Source organism: Macaca mulatta, chromosome 1 (assembly GCF_049350105.2).
Source record: "Macaca mulatta isolate MMU2019108-1 chromosome 1, T2T-MMU8v2.0, whole genome shotgun sequence".
Lineage (NCBI taxonomy): Eukaryota > Metazoa > Chordata > Mammalia > Primates > Cercopithecidae > Macaca > Macaca mulatta.
The window spans coordinates 5,543,590-5,566,842 of NC_133406.1; the positions used below are offsets into that span (position 1 = coordinate 5,543,590).

A 23,253-nucleotide genomic window follows, 5' to 3' on the forward strand; every position below is an offset into this window, starting at 1 on the left:
GCCTCTTTGCAGTCAGTCTTCCCTGTACCTGGAGTACATCCACACATGGCCCTAGGTAACCACTGATCTGCTTTCAGACACTAAAGATTTGATTCATCTTTTAAAAAATGTCACAGAAATGAACTCATACAATATATACTCTCATATCTGCTGCTTTCATTCTGCGTAATGTTTTTGAGATTATTAACTTTGTTGCATTTCTCATTTATTTCTTTTATTATGAAGTCATTATCCTTTGCACAGCTATACCACCATTTGTTAATCTCTTCCACTGGTGATGTACATTTGGATTAATTCCAGTCATTGCCTAATATGAAAAAAGCTGATAGGCCTGTGTCTTTTCTCTTTAATTAATACTGAAGAGTATGATTGTTGGGTTTATGGTAAGCATATGCTTACATTTTACAAAAATTTAAAACTGTTGTGTCATTTTACATTCTTAGCGTTAGTGTAATGAGAATTTTAGGTGTTCTGCATCCTCACCAGTGCTTGCTGTGGTCAATGTTTTTCATTTCAGTCATTCTAGTGAGTATGTAGAAGTATGTTACTGTGGTTTTAAATTGCATTGATCTTATGACTAATGATAGTAAATGTCTTTACTCATACTTTTTGCCATTTGCATATACTTGCGTGACCTGTCTATTCAAATATTTCACCTGTTTTGGTTGTACATCTTCTTACTGAATTATAAGAGTTCTTTGGATATTCTGGTTACAAATAGTTTGCCAAATATTTGTATTACAAATGGTTTCTTCCAGAGTGTAGCTTGCCTTTTCATTTTCTCAGTGATGTCTTTTGAGGAACAGAAGTTTTTAATTTTGATGTCTCATTGATCAATTCTTGCCTTTTATGGTTTTCACTATTTTGTGTACTGTCCAAGAAATGTTTGTATACCCCAGGTCACACATCTTTCTCCTATTTATGTGTCACATGCTATATAACAAGTTTCTGTCAACAGTGGGCCATATATATGACAATCCCATAAGATTATAATGTAGCTGAAAAATTCATATTGCCTAGTGATGTAAATGTTGTAAGTCATACAGCAGTGCATGATTCACATGTTTTGGTGATGCTGGTGTAATCAAACCTGTCCTGCCAGTTGTATAGAAATATAGCACATGCAGTTATGTACATAATACTTGATCGTGATAGTACATGACTGTGTTACTTCTTTATGTATTTTATATATTAATACTTTCCATTGTTTTTTAAAAGTGTATTACTTTTGCTTATTTTTAAAAAATAGGTAACTGTAAAACAGCATCAGGTGGGTCCTTCAGGTGATATTCCAAAAGGAAGGCATTGTTAGCATAGGAGATGACAACTTGATGCCTGCTTCTAAAGACCTTCCAGTGGGACAAGATGTGGAGGTGAAAGACAGTGATGTTGATGATCCTGACTCTGTGTAGGTTTAGGCTAATGTATATGCTGTGTTTTCATTTTTAACCAAAAGTTGAAATGTTAAAAAAAAATAGAAAAATGTTTATAAAGAATGTAAAGAAACAATATTTTTGTATAGCTGTACAGTGTGTTCATATTTTAAACTGTTATAAAAGAGTCAAGGTGTTTTTAAAAATTTAACAGTTTATAAAGTGAAAAAGTTATAGAAAGCAAAGGTTAACTCATTACTGAAGAAAGAAAAATAATTTTCATAAATTATTTTATACAGTATACAGTGTTCATAAAGTCTGCAGTAATCACCTAGGCCTTCATATGCACTGACCACTCACTCAAAGCAGCTTCCAGTCCTGCAAGTTTCATTCATAGTATTATAAGTGCAGTAGACAAGTGTGTCATTTTTAAATCTTCTATATCCTATTTTTACTGTACTTTTCTAGATGTGTTTAGATATACAGATATCATTGTGTTACACCTGCCTGGAGTCTTCAGTACAGTAACATGCTGTACAGTTCTGTACCTAGAAGTAGTAGGCGATGCCATTTAGGTTTATGTAATAAACCCTATGATGTTGGCACAATGATGAATTGGTCTAATTGCACATTTCTCAGAATGTATCCCCATCATTAAGCAGTGCATGACTGTATTTTCTTCTAAAACTTTTTAAGTTGTACCTATTACATGTATAGGTCTGAGATCCATTTTAATTTTTAGGTATGCTGTGAGCTAAGAGTTGAGGTTCATTCCCCCCCCTCACATACAGAAATCTTGTTCTTTCACTATCTTTCATTGAAAGGGCTGTCCTTTAGTCAGACATGGTGGCTTATACTTGTAATCCCAGCACTTTGGGAGGCTGAGGCAGAAAGACCACTTATGTCCAGGAGTTTCAGACCAGCCTGGGCAACACAGCAAGACCCTGTCTCTACAAAATAAAAAATTTAAAAAATTAGCCCAGCCTGGTGGTACAAGGCAGAATTGGGGGCATTGCTTGAGCCCAGGAGGTTGATGCTGCAGTGATCCATGGTCATACCACTGCATTGCAGACTGGACAACACAGCAAGACCCTGTCTCAGAATAAAAAGACTGTTTTTTCCTGATTGTATAACTTGGGTCAAAACCATTTTTTCCTGATTGTATGACTTGGGTACCTCTGTTGAAAATCAGTTTGTCACACATATGGGTCTGTTTGTGCACTGTCTATCCTGTTTAATTGATCTTTGAGTCTCTCTTTACATCAGTACCATGCTAACTTGATAATTGTAGCTTTGGGGATGTATTTTGAAATAGAGAAAAACTTTGTTCTTTTTTCAGAATTGTTTTGACTCTTCTGTGTCCTCTGCATTTTCATATAAATTTATTGTCATGTTAATTTTTACAAAAAAGCCTGCTGTAACTTTGATTATGATTGCATTTAATCAGTAAATCTATTTAAAAATATTGAGTCTTCTAATTCACAGACACACACTCTGTTTGCTTATGGATTTCTCTAATGTCTGTTGAAGCACTGTAGTTACAGTGTATAGGTTTGTATAATTTTTCATTTATTCTTTACATATTCCCATTTTTTCCCATTTACACTTGTTTGTTGTTAGCATATAAGAATATAGTTAGATTTTATGTATTGACCTTGTATTCCATGGCCTTTCTAAGCTCACTTATTAGTTCTAGAAACCCTTTTCTAAATTTCTTTGAAATGTCTATGTAGATAGTCTTGCTCTTTGTGAATAATGGCAGTTTTACTTCCATTCTAGTTTGTATGGCTTGTATATATTTGTCTGTTTAATTGTCTATTTGTCTATGTGTCTTTCACTGCCTGTGACTGCTAGTACAGTGTTGAACAGAAGTAGTGAACATTGTGTTTTTGTTCTCTATCTCGGAAAAGATTCAATCTTTTATTATTAAGTGTGATATTAGTCATAAGTTTTTCATATATACCTTTTATTAGGTTAAGTTCTCTCCTATTCCTAGAAGATTTTACTATCAGTGGACCTTGACTTTTCTTTAAAGGTTTTTGTGCCTCCATTGAGATGATCATATGGTTATTTATATAGACCCAGAGTCTCACTCTGTCGCCTAGGCTGAACATTTTCCTTCATTCTGAAACATTTTCTTGAACAATTTCTAGTTCAGTGTCTCTGGTGGTGAGTTCTCTAACATGCATGTCTGATAATGGCTTTATTTTCCTCTCATTTTTGGAAAGACATTTAGCTATGTATAAAATTCTAATTTGCCATTTTTACGTTTCATTACTATAAAGATATCATTGTACTTTCTTCTGGCTTATACAGTTTCTGTCAAGAAGTCTGATTTGTTCCTTGATGCTTCATGTGTCTTTTTTTCTGTGGTCACTGTTAAGCTTTTTCCTTTCAGCTATTGATTATGATGTGCCTTGGCATGGTTTCCTTCACAGTTCATTGGCTTAGGGTGTTTTTGTTGTTGTTGTTGTTTGTTTGTTTTTGAGACGGAGTCTAGCTCTGTTGTCCAGGCTGGAGTGCAATGGGGGATCTCGGCTCACTGCAAGCTCCACCTCCTGGGTTCATGCAATTCTTCTGCCTCAGCCTCCCAAGTAGCTGGGACTACAGGTGTCCGCCACCACACCCAGCTAATTTTTTGTATTTTTAGTAGAAACGGGGTTTCACCGTGTTAGCCAGGATGGCCTCTATCTCCTGACCTCGTGATCCACCTGCCTCGGCCTCCCAAAGTGCTGGGATTACAGGCGTGAGCCACTGCGCCCGGCCAGGCTTAGGGTGTTTTAAGCCTCATGGATCTGTAAGCATATAGTTTTCATTCAATTTGGAAAATTTTTGAACATCATTCTTTAAGTATTTTGTTACTCATTTCTCTTGTTCCATCCTGAGACTCTACTTATATACATATTAGATATCTTCATGTTATCCCACTGTTTACTAATGGTCTCTTCATTTCTTTCAGTCTTTTCTCTGTCTTTAATTTTGTTTTTTTTTTCCCCCTGTATCTTTAAGTTTACTAATACTTTCTTCTCCAGTGTCTAGTAACATCTAGTATATTTTTTATTTCAGACATTTTCATCCCTTGAAATTTGATTTGGGACTTTTTTTTTTTTCATCTTCATCTTACTGTGCTTCCCTCTACCTTTTGAACTTTTATATTTTCAGCAGCTATTTTATCATGATATTTTTCTAATTATATCTTATGTGTCATTTTTTCAGTCTGTTTTTATTCATTGATTATTCTCCTGATTATAGGTTATTTTCCTCTTTCTTTTTATGTCCTTTAATTTTTTATTGGATGCCAGACATTGAATTTTACATTGTTGGATGCTGGAAATTTGGTGATTAAAAAATATATTTAGGCATTATTCTTATGTATAAACAGTATGAGCCTATCAGTGCTTGCTTTTAAGCTTAGTAAGACTGGTCCGGAATATCCTTAGCTCTAGCACTAACATGGCTGCACTAAGGAGGCGGTATATTTTTAAAACTCTATTAGATGCCATAGTGTTTAGGAGATCTTTCTATTTTGCTGTGTGAGAACATGAAATATTTTTACCTCTGTGTGAGCTGAGTGATTGTTTCATCTAGTCTTTTTCAGTGGCTCTTTCCCTAGCCTTAGTATTTTCCCCACATACAGGTGCTGCTCAATGAGACTCCAAGGCAATCCATTGTAGATCTCTTGAGCTCTGTCTTTGGTACTGTCTTCTTTCTAGTTACGTGTCTCATGAATTATAGATACCTTGGTCTCCCCAGTCTCTGAACTCTGTATCATTAAATCGAGGATCCTCATAGGCTCTTTTTGTTTCGTTTTCTTTTCCTCTCCCTGTGTTACAGCCTGGACATTGTTTCCAGGTAGCAAGCTGGAGTAACTATATCTATCACCTTATTCATTTCCCTTTTCTCCTGGGCAACTGCAGATCTGTGCATTTAGTTATTTATCCAATTTTAGAAAATTTCGGGCATTCTTTTTCAAATGTCTTTCTCCTTTCAGTAATTTATATTACACATGTGTTAGATTCCTTGATACTGTCCAACAGGTCACTGAGGCTTTTTTTTTCATGGTTATAATTAATATCGATTATTTTGCTATGATTCCACATTCCTAAGTCCTTTCTCTTTCAGTGTCAAATCTGTTAATTCCATCTAGTGAATCTTTTATTTTAGATTTTTTTTTAGTCTCTACAGTCTCATTTGTTTCTGTTTCCCTTTATCTCTTTTTTATGTTCATGTACTATTTTAAAGTCAGTATCTATTAATTCCATCATCTCTATCATTTTTAGGTATGTTTCTAATGACTGATTTTTCTCTTGGTTATAGGTCATATTTTCTTGCATCTTGTCGTGTTTAGTAAATGTTGATTGGATGTTAAATCACTTGTTCTTGGGTTTTTTTTTAAATTTTTTCTCATCTTTATTGAGGTATAATGAACAAATAAAATTGTATAAATTTTAGGTATACAGTGTAGTGATTTGATGCATGTATGTATTTTGAAAGGATTGCCACAATTGAATTAGTGAATACATCTGTTACCTATCATTTACCTTTGTGTGTGTGTGTGTAATCCCAGCTCACTGCAACCTCCACCTCCCGGGTTCAACTAATTCTCGTGCCTCAGCCTCCTGAGTAGCTGGGATTATGGCACCCACCACCACGCCCAGCTATTTTTGTGTGTTTTTAGTAGAAACAGGTTTCGCTATGTGTGATGAGAATACCTAAGACCTACTCTCTTAGCAAATTTTAAATATACAGTACAGTATCATTAACTATAGTCACGATGCTGTACATTAGATCCCCAGAACTTATTCATAACTGGAAGTTTGTACCATTTGACCAGTATCTCTCCATTTTACTTACCTTCCCTACCCCAGCTCCTGGCAACCATCATTCTACTTTCTGTTTCTGTGAGTTTGACTCTTTTAGATTCCACATATAAGTGGATCATACAGTATTTGTCATCTCTGACTTATCTTATTTAACATAATGCCCTCAAGGTTCACCCATGTTGTCACAAATGGTAGGACTTCCTTCTTTTTATGGCTGAAGAGTATTCCATTGTATAAATATACAACATTTTCATTATCCATTTATCTGCTGATAGATGTTTCTTCTTCGTATCCAAGAAATCTATATATAGAGAGAGTGTTTCCATTCTTGGAATAGAGATACCTGCAGTCCTGCCTTAATTTCAGTGAAAAATGCTACAGTGTATGTGGGAGTGCAAATATCTATTTGAAATATTAATGTCATTTCCTTCAGATAGATATATATCTAGACGTGAGATTGTGGGATTATATGATAGTTCTATTTTTCATTTCTTGTGGAGCCTCCATACTGTTTTCCATAATGGCTATACCAATTTACATTTCCACCAACAGTGCACAAGGGTTCCCTTTTCTCCACATCCTTACCAACACTTGCTATCTCATCTTTTTTATAATAGCCATCCTAACAGGTGTGTGGTAATATCTCATTGTGGTTTTGATTTGCGTTTCTCTGATGACTAATGATCTGTCTTGAGCACCTTTTCGTGTATCTCTTGGGCACTCATATATTTTCTTTGAAAAGTATATTCAGGTCCTTTGCCTATTTTTTGATCAGATTTTTTTCTTTTTTCTTTTCTTTTCTTTTTTTTTTTTGAGATGGAGTTTTGCTGTTGTTGCCTAGGCTGGAATGCAGTGGTGCGATCTCGGCTCACTGCAATCTCTGCCTGCCGGGTGCAAGCGATTCTCATGCCTCAGCTTCCCGAGCAGCTGGAATTACAGGCGCCGCCACCACACCCGGCTGATTTTTATATTTTTACTAGAAACAGGGTTTCACTGTGTTGGTCAGGCTGGTCTCAAACTCCTGACCTCATGATCCCCCCTCCTCAGCCTCCCAAAGTGTTGGGATTACAGACGTCAGCCACCGTGCCCAGCCAAGTTTTGTATATATTTGGGATATTGACCTCTTATCAGATATATTATTTGCAAGTATTTTCTCCCATTCCATAGGTTTTTGACTCTGTTGATTGTTTTATTTGCTTCACACAAGCAGAGATAAATAGTAGTCACACCTATTTCTCTCTGCCTTTGTTGCTTGTGCTTTTGGTGTCATATCCAGGAGATAATTGCCAAGACCAATATCAAGGAGGTTTTTTTTTGGTATGTTTTCTTCTAGAAGTTTTCTACTTTCAGGTCTTACGTGTAAGTTTTTAATCAATTTTGAGTTGGTTTTTCAATATGATGAAAGATAAGGCTCCAGTTTCATTCTTTTGCATGTGTATATCCAGTTTTCCTACAACTATTTATTGAAGAGATTGTTCTTTCTCCCTTATGTATTTTTGGTACCCTTGTCAAATGTTTGTTGACCATATAGGCATGGATTTATTTTTGGCTTGTGATTCTCTTCCATTGATTAGATAATTTGAGTTTTACATGAGTTACTGAATTTTGTTTTCTTCTGTCAGAGTGTTAGTTTTTATTCTGGAAGGCAGTATTTACAAATATGATTGATATTTCAGTCTTGATGTTAGTTTTGTTCGTGTAAGTTCAGGTTTCACTCTGACTCTTTTGAGATATATACTGAATGCCTAAGAGTTCAGTAATGACTCTCCTCTGACTGCATAGAAATTGAATGTCTCTCAGCTCTATGTGAGCTTTAGGAACTATTACATGTATACAGCTTTCCATTCCTTCTCTGCTTGTTTTCATAAAGTTTAACCCCACACATGCACTGCTTAGTATTCAACAGCAGACTCAACTGTGCAGATTCTGTATAGCTTCCTCCTCGCTAGTGTTCTGTCCTGCAAATGGCATCTACCTCATCATCCTGAAAATCTGATGTTTATCTTTTTAGCAGTGAAACCCTTGAATTAGGTTTATGATTTTTCTTCCTGAATAATGTGTCAGAAAGTGCCCCCAGACAAAAGGAGGATAATCATATGGCTCACCTCATTTGTTTCTGTTGTAACAGGGACCATCATCATGCACTTTCTGTTGTCCAGTATCTAATGAGTGTTCTATTATATATTTGCTCAGTTCTCATTTTCTGTTTTAGATATGCCTATCAAATGTTTAGGGCAGTTGGGTAAGTTCAGTCCCATTGACTTTTCACTCATATATTCTGATTTTTAACTAGTAGTTAACTAAAAAATATAAAAAATTTGAAATTTAAAATATAAAAAAATCTGAAATTTATCGTACTATATTGTGAGATAAAAATCTAATTTTTCTTCAACATGGTTGGAAGGCTATTTTCACATTTTTCTCTCTATATATACTTCTGAAAAGAATATCATTGTGTAGAAGATGGCTTCTATATTTTTATGTGTGTATGTATGTTTGTTTGTATGTATGTATGTATTTTTGAGACAGAGTGTTGCTCTGTCACTTAGGCTGGAGTGCAGTGGTGTAATCCCAGCTCACTGCAACCTCCACCTCCCGGGTTCAACCAATTCTTGTGCCTCAGCCTCCTGAGTAGCTGGGATTATGGCACCCACCACCACGCCCAGCTATTTTTGTGTATTTTTAGTAGAAACATGTTTCACTATGTTGCCCAGGCTGGTTTTGAACTCTTGAGCTCAGGCAATCCGCCTGTCTCGGCCTCCCAAAGTGCTAGGATTAGAGGTGTGAGCCACTGCACCCAGCGTATATTTTCATTTTTTGTTTAAGGAAATTTCTAGGAGAGCAACTACTGAACTTTAAAAATTATCTTGCTATCTATTGCCAGATTGTTTTGAAAAGAGTATCTGTTTACATACCAGCCAACGGTGTATAAAGATGCTTATCTCACTTCACTTTCACTGACAATGCAAATATTTCATGGATTTAAAATTGTTGTTTTTTAAGTTTTGTCTCTGTTGCATTGATTATTATAAGGTGGCCTATGTTCATATACATTAAAAATGTGTAGCCCTCTCAGGTTAATTATACCTTTACCCATTTTCTTGTGTTTTAGTCTTTTAATTTTTTTATATTAAGGATATGAGCTTTGTCACATGTTATAAATACTCCATTTTATTTCTATCTTTGCTACTTTATATGGCTAAATCTACTGGATTTTCCCTCTATTATTCCATTTCTTTTTTATATTTTTCAACTTTTATTTTAAATTCAAGAAGCTACATGTACAGGTTTGTTACCTGGGTATACAGCTATGATGCTGAGGTTTGGCATACAAATGATCCCATGACCAGGTACTGAGCATAGTACCCAACAGTTAGTTTTTCCACCCTTTTCCTCCCCTCCTCTAGTAGTTTCCAGTTTCTATAGTTACCATATTTATGTCCATTTAGCTCCCACTTATAAGTGAGAGCAAGCAGTATTTGATTTTCTGTTCCTGTGTTAATTCACTTCAGATAATGGCCTCCAGCTGCATCCATGTTGCTGCAAAGGACGGGATTTTGTTCTTTTTATGACTGTGTAGTATTCCATGGCATATATATATACCACATTTTCTTAATCCAGTCTATCCATGTCTTTGCTATTGTGAATAGTTCTGTGAGGAACATGGAAGTCCATGTGTCTACTTGACAGAACAATTTGTTTTCTTTTGGTTACACACTCAGTAATGTGTTTGCTGGGTCAAATGGTAGCTTCATTTTAAGTTCTTTGAGAAATTTCAAGATTGGTTTTCATAGTGGCTGACTTAATGTACATTCCCACCAACAGTGTTACAAGCATTCCCTTTTCTCTGCAGCCTTATCAACATGTTATTGTACTATTAGACTGATTATTGTTTGATATATTAATAACCATTCTGACTGGTATGAGATGATATCTCATTGTGGTTTTGATTTATATTTCCCTGAAGATTACTGTTGTGCAGCATTTTTTCATGTTTGGTGGCTGCATGTGTGTCTTCTTTTGAGAAATGTCTGTTCATGTCATTTGCTCATTTTTTATTGGGTTACTTGTGTTTAGCTTGTTCAATTGTTTAACTTTCTTATACATTTTGGATATTAGACCTTTGTCAGATAGTTTATGAATATTTTATCCCATTCTGTAGGTTTACCCTGTTGATAGTTTCTTTTGCTGTACAGATGCTCTTTAGTGTAATTAGGTCTCACTTGTCAATGTTTGGTTTTGTTCAATTGCTATTGAGGACTTAGTCATATAATATTTTCCAATGCCGATGTCTAGAATGGTGTTTCTTAGATTTTCTTCTGGGATTCTTACAGTTTGAGGTTTTACATTTAAATCTTTAATGAATATTGAATTAATTTTTGTGTATGGTAAAAGATAGGGGTTCAGTTTCATTCCTCTGCATATGGCTCACCAGCCGTCGAAGCACCGTTTATTGAATAAGGAGTCCTTTCCCCATTGCTTATATTTATCAGCCTTGCCAAAGATTAGATGATTGTAGGTGGGTGGCTTTATTTCTGTTCCATTGGCCTTTGTGTCTGTTTTCTTGTACAGTGCCATGCTGTTTTGGTTACTGTAGCCTTACAGTATAGTTTGAAGTCAGGTAATGTGATGCCTCCAGCTTTCTTCTTTTTGCTTAGGATTGCTTTGGCTATTCTGGCTCTTTTTTGGTTTCTTGTGAATTTTAGCATAGTTTTTTTTTTTTTTTTTTTGCCAGTTCTGTGAAAAATGATGTTGGTAGTTTGATAGGCATAGCCTTGAATCTGTAGATTGCTTTGGGCAGGCAAATATGGCTATTTTACTGATACTAATTCTTCCAATCCATGAACATGGAATGTTTTTCCATTTGTTTGTGTCATCTATGATTTCTTTTAATGGTGTTTTAATGGTGTTTTGTAGTCCTCCTTGTAATGATCTTTTACCTTATTGGTTAGATGTCTTCCTGGATATTTTTTTGTGTGTGTGGCTATTGTAAATGATTTGGCTCTCAGCTTGGATGTTACCAGTATACAGAAATGCTGCTGATTGCACATTGATTTTCTCTCCTGAAAACTTGCAAAAATCATTTATCAGTTCTAATAGTCTTTTGGTGGAGGCCTTAGGGTTTCCTGAGTATTGAATCATTATCAGTAAAGAGAGATAGTTAGACTTTTTCTTTTCTCATTAGGATGCCTTTTTATTTCTTTCTTTTGCCTGATTTGCTCTGGCTAGCACTTTCCAGTACTATGTTGAATAGGAGTGGTGAGAGTGGGCATCCATATCTTGTTCCAGTTCTCAAGGGGAATGCTTCCAGTTTTTGCCTGTTAGTATGATGTTGCCTGTGGGTTTGTCATAGATGGCATTTGTTATTTTCAGGTATGTTCCTTTGATGCCTAGTTTGTTGAGGGTTTTTATCATAAAGTGATGTTGGATTTTATTGAAAACTAATTTGGTTTATGTGGTGAATCACATTTATTGATTTGTATATGTTGAACCACCTTTGCATCCCAGGAGTGACACCTACTTAATCATGGTGAATTAACTTTTTGACGTGTTCTTCAATTCAGTTTCCTAGTATTTTGTTGAGGATTTTTGCACCTATGTTCATCAGGGATATTGTCCTGTGATTTTCTTTCTTGTGTCTTTGCCAGGTTTTGGTATCAGGATGTTACTGGCTTTGTAAAATGATATTTTTGGAATAGTTTCAGTAGAATTTTTACCAACTCTTCTTTGTACCTCGAATAGAATTCAGCTGTGAATCCGTCTTGTTTGGGACTTTTTTGGCTGGTAGGTTTTTTTATTACTATTTCAATTTTGGAACTCGATATTGGTCAGCACAGTGTTTCAATTTCTTCCTCATTCAGTCTTGGGATATTGTGTGTTTCCAGGAATTTATCCATTTCCTCTAGATTTTCTTGTTCGTTTGTGTAGACATGTAGCCTCTGAGGACCTTTCGTATTTCTGTGGGATCAGTTGTAATGTAATCTTTGTCATTTCTGATTGTGGTTAGTTGTACCTTCTCTTTTCCTTTGTTAATCTCACTAGCAGTCTAGCAATGTTCCTTATCCTTTCAACGAACCAACTTTTGGCTTCATCACTTCATTATGTGTATTTTTAGGTCTTAATTTCATTCCATCCTGCTCTGAGTTTAGTTATTTCTTTTCTTCTGCTAGCTTATGGGTTAGTTTGTTCTTGTTTTCCTGGTTCCTCTAGATGTGATGTTAGAGTATTAATTTGAGAACTTTCTATTTTGAGGTAGGCATTTAGTGCTTTCAGCTTTCCTCTTAACACTGCTTTTGCTGCATCTCTTGAATTTTGGTGTGTTGTGTACCTATTTTCATTTATTTCAAATAACATTTTTATTTCTGCCTTGATTTTGTTGTTTACCCAAAAGACATTCAGGAGCAAGATGTTTAATTTTCATGTAACTGCATGGTTTTGAGATATCTTCTTGGTGTTGATTTCTGTTTTTATTCCACTATGGTCCAAGAGTATAGTTAGTATGATTTCAGGGTTGTTGTTTTTTCTTTTCTTTTCTTTTTAACTTTTTTGAGACTTAAATTAAGGATGAGCATGTGGTCAGTCTTGGAGTATTGTTCCATGTGCACATGAGAAGAATATATATTCTGTGGTTGATGGAGAGAGTATTCTGTAGATCTTTTTCAGATTCAGTTGGTCAAGCGTTGAGTTTAAGTCCAGAATGTGTAAGTTTTCTGCCTCGATCTCACTAATGCTAGTGGGGTGCTGAACTCCCCCACTATTATTGTGTTGCTATTTATGTCTTTTTGTAGATCTAATAGTGCTTGTTTTATGACTCTGGGTGCTCCAATATTGGGTGCATACATACATGTGAGATATGTATATATGGAAGATATATACATATATGGAAGATATATATATAGAGAGAAGATAGATATATGTGTGATAGTTAAGTCTTCTTGTTGAATTGAACCCTTTATCATTACGTAATACTCTTCTTTGTCTTTTTTTTTTTTTAATTTACTGCTGTTAGTTTGAAGTCTGTTTTATCAGATGAAAGAATAGTGATTCCTGCTCTTTTTTGTTTTCCATTTGTGTGGTAGCTCTTTCTCCAAACCTTTACTTTGAGCCTATGGGTGTCATTATGTATAAGATGGGTCTCTTGAAGACAGCCAGATGGGATGAGTCTTGTTTTTTTATCCAACATGCCACTCTGTGTCTTTTAAGTGAGGTGTTTAGACCATTTACATTCAAAGCTAATACTGTTATGTGATGTTTTGATCCTATCATGAAGTTATTCGCTGGTTGCTTTATACTTTCCAGTGTGTGGTTGCTTTATACAGTCTGTGGGCTATATACTTCAATGCATTTTTGTGGTAGCATTTATTTTTCTTTTGTTTCCATATTTAGAACTCTCTTAAGGATCTCTCATAAGGCTGATCTAGTCGTAACAAATTCCCTTAGTGCTTGTTTGTCTGGAAAAGATTTTACTTCTCCTTCACTTATGAAGCTTAGATTGGCAAGATACGAAATTCTTGGTTGGAATTTCTTTCTTTCTTTTTCTTTCTTTCTTTTTTTTTTTTAAGAATGCTAAAAATAGGCCTCCAATCTCTCCTGGCTGGTAAGGTTTCTGCTAAGAAGTTGACTGTAGGCCTAATGGCATTCCCTTTGATCTGCCCTTTTTCTCTAGCTGCCTTTAAGATTTTTTTTTTTTCTTTAGTGTTGACCTTGGACAGTCTGGTGACAGTGTGCCTTGGTGATGTTTATTTTGTATAGTATCTCACAGTTGTACTCTGGATTTCTTGTATCTGGATATCTGCCTCCCTAACAAGATTACCAAAGTTTTCTTGAGTTGTTTCCTCAAATATATTTTCCTCATTGTTTACTTTTTCTTCTTCTTTCTCAGAAATACCAGTAATTTGTAAGTTTTATCACTTTTTGTAATCCCTTATTTCTTGAATGCTTTATTCATTTTCTAAAATTATTTTTTCTTCATTTTTGTCTGACTGGATTAGTTTGAAATACTGGTCTTCAGGCTCTGCAAGTCTTTCTTCTGCTTGGTCCAGTCTGTTGTTAAAACTTTCAGTTGTATTTTGAAATTCCTTATGTGATTTTTTTCAATTCCAGAAAGTCTGATTGATTTCTCTTAAAGATGCTTATTTCTTCCTTCATTTCCTGGATTACTTTAGAAGTATTTTTTGGTTGATATTCAGCCTCGTCTTGGATCTCATTTGGCTTACTTGCAGTCCATACTTTGAATTCTTTATCTGTCATTTCTCAGTTTCCATTTTGGTTAGAGACCATTTCTGAAGAGCTAGTGTGATCCTTTGGTGGTATCACTACATTCAGATTTTTCATAGTGCTGGAATTCTTATGCTGCTTTTTTCTTATCTGGAGACCCTAACACTTGTAACTTTGTAATTATTTTCATGCGGGTAGGATTTTTTTCTTTCCTTTCTTTCCCTGTAATTTTATTATATATTTTTCTCCTTTCCCTTTTCTTCCCCTCCCTTCAGGATGTGACCATAGAGAATTCTGGGTAGGGTCTTTGACTTTGTTTCTTTAGTTGTCTGTGCTTCTTTTGGCCAATTTTATTTTGGGCTGTGGCATTTAACCTGCAAGCCTGTAGATGGCACTTAGAGGTAAGAGCCAACTGCAGCCAGCATGGCTTAGTGTATACGTTGATACTTGTTCACTGGCAGAAGCTCTTTGTTGCCATAGGCAATGGCCAATTCATGGAATGTACCATAGTCTGAGCTCACTGCCCAGCCCCAGGGTTGGGGGGTTGGCAGAGGGCAGGAATGGCAGGGCCAGACCTGACAGGTCCACGTACAGGTCCCCTGATGACAGACACAGGCACTAGTGCCAATGGAGAATTCAGTAGGTGGCCACCAAGGGCCCAGAGATGTGCCTAGTAGTGTAGCTGGGAAACTTCCTCAGCCCCAAGTTCTCTGCACAGGGATAGGGGATGGTCTAAACTTCTAGTCCAGGAGAGTAGGTGCTCGAGATACCTAGAGCATGGAGCAGAGGCCCCCTGCACCAAGATCTCTGCATAGGAGGGGGTGGGGTGACTTGAACTCCAGAAGCAGGCAAGGAGGTACTCTGCATGCCTAGAGATCTTCCTGGGTATGGAGCAGAGAGAGCTCTGCTTTACCATAACCTGTGTCCAGGAGGAGTGCCGTGGCTTAGGCTGCTGAACTAGGCAAACGGTTACTCTGGATGCCGGAGATAAGCTTGGAGATGTAGCAGAAAGGGCCCTACTGCACCATGATCTCAGGAGAACAGAGTGGGGTACCCAGCAATGGCACATGCAAATCTGTTCCAGGTTGCCAACCTGGTCGTGACTGCAAGTTTTGCAGCCCAGGAGAAACTGCAGCTTTAGCAGCTCTCCTGCTGCCCCAGGCTTGCAACTTGGGAAAGCACAATTCTAGCCCTATTGTTGGGGCACTTTCCAGTTTTGGCTGTGAAGCCCCTATCCCACTCCAGAGCAGGTGTTTTAATCTCTGGTCCAAGACTAACATGCCTGTGCAGCCACACTGCTGGGTCATCAAGGAATGGCTGACTTTTTATGTGCCCAAATTAAAAACATTGTCCTGCTCTTTTTCCCGGGTCTGGGAAAATGCCTGCAGCTTTTCCCCTCACGGTGACTCCAAGCCACTCCCCAGGTAAGCTCCAGGATTGAGAGAAATGAAGTGCTCTCCTTTGGCCTGGGTTGCTTGGATCCCCAGTGGAAGGGTGAGTCACAGAGGGAGGCTCCCTGCCTCTCTCATGCACTGGGACTTCACTTCACGTTTATCAGCTGGATGCCATCACTGGGGCTATTTGCAAGCCTTCTCCTCTCTGGGATCTGACGTGTACTTCATGATTTCAGTACATTCCTGTTTCCCTTCTTGAATTAAAGCTCACAGAGTTATCTTTATCTTGCTATGTCCAAGTGGCTGAGGCATGCAGAAAGCCTCCAATCCACCATCTTGGGGAAAAGCGAAAAGTCTGTTTCTTCCATTTCTTTTATGCTTAGAAAATTATTCTTCATCTTGAGACTTCATAACTACTTATACATGTTTTCTAGTTTTTAATTTTATGTTTGACTAATACATACGAATTTTGTTATGATATGAGGTGAAAATTACATTTTATGCTTCTTCAGAGTTAATTGTTGTTGCACTGTTTATTAGTCATTTTCCCATATACCTTATCATATATTGTCATGTTCAAGTATTCGGTATTAAATTTTATAACCTAAAATAACCTGTTCCTTGCTTCGTTATTTCTTTGGTCTTTAATTTGTGTGCCTATTCCATATGAATTGTAGTTATATAGGTCAGTTTCTTTAGACAAACCTTTTTCTTGAAGGCGCTATTCAGTATGTTGCACCAAAACCTTCTGGTTCAATAATACCCTAGCTCACCTCATTCAGTTTTTTCTAAAGGAATGGTGTATTATTTCTGCCTTCACATTCTCTTTTCAGCCCACCTAAATATGACAACTTACCTTTGAAAAGGAACAGATGACCTAATTCCTAAGTTCAGCAAATGTTCCTGTCTTTCTGAAACTTTATTTTCCCTTCACTTCTTGTATTCTTGCTTCCTTTTTTTACATCTCTTAGTATTCCACGTCAATGTCCTGTTTTGCTTCTTTTTTCTGTCCTATGTATAGTAGTACCCTAAGATTCTGCCTTCACTTATCTTTTCAGTTTTTACTGAATTCCTAGACTATTCTTTGCTTTCTTAGTCTTAACAGTCTCCTTTCTATGAATGATTCCCATATCTACCTTCATGACCTTGCAAAGCTGTGTTATCAAATGCCTATTTAGATATCAGCATGTCAAAATAAAACCCATTGCTCCTCTGTCCCCATTCCCATTCTTTTCCTTTATATCAGCATCTACTCAGTCAGCCATAGAAAAACCTCAACATTGTTGATTTCTCCCTTGACCCAAGTGGTAAAAGCTAGTTCCCTCTGGCATATTGATTCTCCTTATATGTCTGTTACTACTACCTTAGCTGATGTCCCTCAGAAGCTCTCTGCGAGCTCAAATATAACTTCTGATATTTCCAAACGTGCTTATTCTTTAAGTGTCTTCTCTACTTTATAATAATTACCTTAATTTCAGTAGAAAAGTTTATGTATCTGGCTCTTGTAACCAGACAGTGATGTCCTTAAAGATTGGTACGGTTTTCTCTCATTGTGTCTGCAGCTTTTCACAACAGTGGTGTCAGTAACTTTTTTGTTGTAGTTTAAAAATTGTTTAGCAGGCTGTAGTCTCAGGCATTTTTAGTTGATTCTCTCATTTTCACCTGAATTGCCTTTTTAAAATTATGCTAATTATTTCATTTTATTTTTAAGTTCCAGGGTACATGTGCAGGATGTGCAGGTTTGTTACATAGGTAAATGTGTGCCATGGTGGTTTGCTGCACCTATCAACCCATCACCTAAGTATTAAGCCCAGCATGCATTAGCCATTTTTCCTGATGATCTCCCTCCCCTGGCTCCGCCCCACAAAGCCCTAATGTGTGGTATTGTTCTCCCTGTGACCATGTGTTCTCATTGTTCAGCTCCCACTTATGAGTGAGAACATGCAGTGTTTGGTTTTCTGTTCCTGCGTTAGTTTGCTGAGGATAATGGCTTCCAGCTCCATTCATGTCCCTGCAGAGGACATGAGCTCATTCCTTTTTATGGCTGCATAGTATTCCATGGATTATATGTACTACATTTTCTTTATCCATCTATCATTGATGGGCACTTGGGTTGATTCCATGACTTTGCTATTGTGAATAGTGCTGCAATGAACATATGCATGCATGTATCTTTGTAGTAGAATGATTTGTATTCCTTTGGGTATATACCCAGTAATGAAATTGCTGGGTCAAAGGGTATTTCTGGTTCTAGGTCTTTGAGGAATTGCCACACTTGTCTTCCACAATGGTTGAACTCATTTACATTCTCACCAACAGCATAAAAGCGTTCCCATCTCTCTGTAGCCCTGCCGGCATCTATCCGTTTCATGACTTTTTAATAATCACCATTCTGACTAGTGTGAGATGGTATCTCATTTTGGTTTTTGTTTGCATCCTCTAATCATCAGTGATGTCGAGCTTTTTTTCATGTGTTTGTTGGTCACATAAATGTCCTCTTTTGAGAAGTGTCTGTTCATGTCCTTTGCCCAGTTTTGAATGGGGTTGTTCTTTTCTTGTAAATTTGTTTAAGTTCCTTGTAGACTCTGGATATTAGACCTTTGTCAGATGGCTAGGTTGCAAAAATTTTCTTCCATTCTGTAGGTTGTCTGTTCACTCTGATGGTAGTTTCTTTTGCTGTGCAGAAGCTCTTTAGTTTAATTAGATCCCATTTGTCAATTTTTGCTTTTGTTGCAATTGCTTTTGATGTTTTCGTCATGAAATATTGCCCATATCTTTGTCCTGAATGGTATTACCTAGATTTTATTCTAGGGTTTTTATAGTTTGGGGTTTTACATTTGTCTTTAATCCATCTTGAGTTAATTTTTGTATAAAGTATAAGTAAGGGGAGTTTCAGTTTTTTATACATGGCTAGCTAGTTCTCCCAGCACCATTTATTAAATAGAGAGTCCTGGCCAGATGCGGTGGCTCATGCCTGTAATCCCAGCACTTTGAGAGGCTGAGGTGGGCAGATCACTTGAGGTCAGGAGTTTGAGACCAGCCTGGCCAACATGGTGAAATCCCATCTCTACTAAAAATACAAAAATTAGCCCACTATGGTAGCACATGCCCATAAATCTCAGCTACTTAGGAGGCTGAGGCAGGAGAATCGCTTGAACTTGCAAGGTAGAGGTTTCTGTGAGCTGAGATCATGCCACTGCACTCCAGCGTGGGTGACAGGGCAAGACTCTGTCTCAGTCAGTCAATCAATGAATCAGTCAATAGGGAGTCCTTTCCTATTGCTTATTTGTGTCAGATTTGTTAAAAATCAAATGGTTGTAGATACTTGGTCTTATTTCTGAGTTCTCTGTTCTGTTCCATTGGTTTATGTGTCTGTTTTTGTTACCAGTACCATGCTGTTTTGGTTACTGTAGCCTTGTAATATAGTTTGAAGTCAGGTAGTGTGATGGCTCCAGCTTTGTTCTTTTTGCTTAGGATTGTCTTGGCTCTACGGGTTCTTTTTTGGTTCCATATGAATTTTAAAATAGTTTTTTATAATTATGTGAAGAATTTCAATTGTAGTTTATTGTGAATAGCATTGAATCTGTAAATTACTTTGGTCAGTATGGCCATTTTCCCAATATTGATTCTTTGTATTCATTAGCCTGGAATGTTTTCCCTTTGTCTGTGTTCTCTCTTACTTCCTTGAGCCGTAGTTTGTAGTTCTCCTTGAAGAGGTCCTCCACTTCCCTTGTTAGCTATATTTCTAGGTATTTTATTCTCTTTGTGGCACTTGTGAATGGGAGTTCATCCATGATTTGGTTCTCTGTTGTTGGTGTATAGGAATGCTTATGACTTTTGCACATTGATTTTCTATCCTCAGCCTTTGCTGAATTTGCTTATCAACTTAAGCTTTTGGGCTGAGAGGATGGGATTTTCTAGATATAGGATCATGTCATCTGCAAACAAAGACAGTTTTACTTCCTCTCTTCCTATTTGAATGCTCTTTATTTTTTTCTCTTGCCCGATTGCCCTGGCAGCATTTCTATAACTATGTTGAGTAGGAGTGGTGAGAGAGGGCATCTTTGTCTTGTGCTGGTTTTCAAGGAGAATGCTTCTGGCTTTTGCCCATTCAGTGTGATATTTGCTGTGGGTTTGTCATAAGTAGCTCTTATTATTTTGATGTATGTTCCTTCGATATCTAGTTTATTGAGAGTTTTTAACATGAAGCGATGTTGAATTTTATTGAAGGCCTTTTCTGTGTCATGTGTTTTTTGTGTTCTGTTTATGTTATGAATTACATTCATTGATTTGTGTATGTGGAACCAAATTATGCTAATTTTTAACCTAAAATTCTTTCATACTTCTCATCTACAGAAAAAAAATTCTTGCTTATATCATGTTAGTAAAGATCCTAACCAGTCTGATCTCATCTTTTTTTTCCCGGAAATCCTATTATTTATCTGACTGTATATTGTTTTTTGTATACATGTGTTCCCTACATGTATTTTCTTGCCATTGCTGTTTTTCCTCTTTAGTATTAATGCTTTCTAAATTTTTATTAATCACCTACTATGTGCAGGTACTGTCCTAGGCTGTGTTGGAAATACAAATGAATAAAACTTGAAGAGCACTTTTTTGGGGATTTTTCCCTTAACTTTTCCATTTATGAAAAACCCATTCTTCAAAACTTAAGTAAAGCTTTTTCTTATCTATCAAGTCTCCTCACATGATGCCAGCATAGATTAATCCCTCTTTGCCTTCAAAGTACTTTTAATATCTGAGTTATGAAATTTATCACAACCCTCTTTTTTTTTTTAAAATCAATACCTGTGTCCTCTTCATTCGTATTGCTTAATGGCAGGAATTATGTCTTTTGTTTAAACCACTTTGTTGAGTTATGATTGATATACAAAATGCTATATATATTTAATGGAAACAACTTGATGAATGTGGAGTTAAGTGTATACTCATGAGAACGTTACCACAATCAATGCTTGTAAACATAAGAGATTCCTCTTATCATTGTATTCCCTCTTTTTCTTTTCCAGTGCCCAGCAGTGACTTTAAAATAATTGATACTCACTAAATGAATGCTGAATTGAAAAGTTGATTGAGAGCCAAAGTAGAAACCGAGAAGGATTATCCAGAAAGTGAGGAGGCAAATCAGGAGAGAGTCGTATTACCAAAGCCCAAACGTGTTTCAAGAAAGAGGGCAGTAGGTGATGTCCTAAGCTTCAGAATTGGAAGAAGCAGTGCAGACTGTAAATAGATTATTGGATTTGGTGATTAAGAGGTTGTTGGTTATCTTAAGAATAAGTTCCATAAAGTAGTAAGGGTACACATCAGATAGCAGACTGTGAAGTAAATTCTTTCCCTTAAATATAATTTTTAGCTGATATTTTTATAGAAATTGGCTGGCAGACACATTGAAGATACATAGTCTAAATAAAGATCTAGAATCTTGCATATATTATATTGATTTAGGGAGGATCCATATTTTTTGTAAAGTTAAATGAGTAGATAGTGGACTTGACATTCTTTTAAGAAAATTTAGAAACCTAATTACTATTTTCATCTCGTTAGAAGTCTACCACAACTCCACATAGAGATCACACAATCTTTTCATCAAAGTTAGTGATATTTTGCATGGCAGAAATTATTTTAACCTGGAAAACGTGGCTCCTTCTACTTTCTATCCTTGTTAGGCTGGTAATGGATAGTGTATGTCTAAATATATAAAATGAATGAATTTTGAAAACTATCCCTGAGTAATTGTATAAATGATTTGATTTTTCACATACTATATTGATTATTTGGAAGACATACTTAAAATTTCTGTAATCAGAATGCCTTTTTTTTTTTTTTTTTTTTTTTTGAGACGGAGTCTCGCTGTGTCTCCCAGGCTGGAGTGCAGTGGCGTGATCTCGGCTCACTGCAAGCTCCGCCTCCCGGGTTCATGCCATTCTCCCGCCTCAGCCTCCCAAGTAGCTGAGACTACAGGTGCCCGCCACCACGCCCGGCTAGTTTTCTGTATTTTTAGTAGAGACGGGGTTTCACCATGTTAGCCAGGATAGTCTCGATCTCCTGACCTCGTGATCCACCCGCCTCGGCCTCCCAAAGTGCTGGGATTACAGGCTTGAGCCACTGCGCCCGGCCCAGAATGCCTTTTAGAATAGATCATGTGTTATAGTTTTAACTGACAACCTTTTTTTCCTTGGTGTTTTATAAAATGATGATGCAATCCCAATTGGTAGCATATGAGATTTGATAAAATACAGTAATATAGTAGGAAGCATTAAAGTTTAGAGACTGCAAAAATATTTTAGTTTTAATATAATTATTGTTGTGCTACACTTTTTGGGGCTATAGATGAGATCTTCTCTCTCTCTCTCTCTCTCTCTCTCTCTCTCTCTCTCTCTCTGTTTGCTATGCCAGTGGGTCATGCATAAAGCTTATCTTAATAATACGCTGTTAAGCGAAGGTGAGGGTGGGAATGGGGAAGAATAAATTTGTAGGGAACCTGTTTTATGTTACCTGAAATAATGACTTGGTGTGTGCAGAACAAATCTTAGTTAACCATAATTTTCATCAATATTGTAGAAACATTATGAGTCAATGATCCATGTAAGGGAATAGTTTCTGATCTTGCAGTCAAGAGTGCATTGACTGGTTCATTTTTTTCACAGACATGTATTGTGTATCTATTAATACTGTGATACCTGACAATTTACTCAGCACTGTGAATGATCTTTCGTTGTTCTAAGCATGTTTCAACAACTAAGATTGATAGTCAGTTCCTAGTGCCTGAAACCTGGTCTTTCTTTATGTATGTTGTCCAATTGAGAGATAATATTTATAGTTTCTTTAATGAAGAAGTGGCCTGTTGGAGAGCTGGGTGCTTGGTCACAGTAAGCACCCAGTGAATGTTTGTGGACTGTCGAATGGTATATGTTTTAAGTAGTTAACTAGGAAATGGATGGGCTTATAGTTTTAAGTGATTGCATGAGAAAGGATTGGCATTGTAGCTAATTATTACTGAAAATAGAACATACATTGAGAACCGTGATGAGAATAATGGATGTTTCTCAGTTCCTTTTGGGCATTACCAAAATAAATTAAAAACATAAAACCTTAAAGTTTCTCAATAATAATTTGACTTTGACTTTGAAAATATTTCTAGAGATACTATGATGAATCAAAAATTGTGGAATATAACAAGTTCACGTAAATCAGTTTCAGCAAATTGGCAGTCTTGTCTTTGAAATCAAATAATTAAGTAGAAAATATGTCTATGCTTGTGTTCATTTATTTTAGTAATGTCTCAATACCTAATCCTTGAAGAGTGAAGCAACAGTATAGTGAGAGGGAAATTGCAATCTGATGATGCATACTTTTTTCCTCTGGTAACTGAAGGTTAAATGGGTAGCAAGCAGAATGCCTTAAACAAGATTGGTATATTGATTA

The 23,253-nt window shown here is 36.5% G+C and overlaps 1 protein-coding gene across 3 annotated transcripts in view; it reads left to right on the forward strand.

Moving 5' to 3' along the window:
* The window catches only part of AKT3 (AKT serine/threonine kinase 3), a 361,571-nt gene that overhangs the window by 260,900 nt on the left and 77,418 nt on the right, over window positions 1–23,253 (forward strand).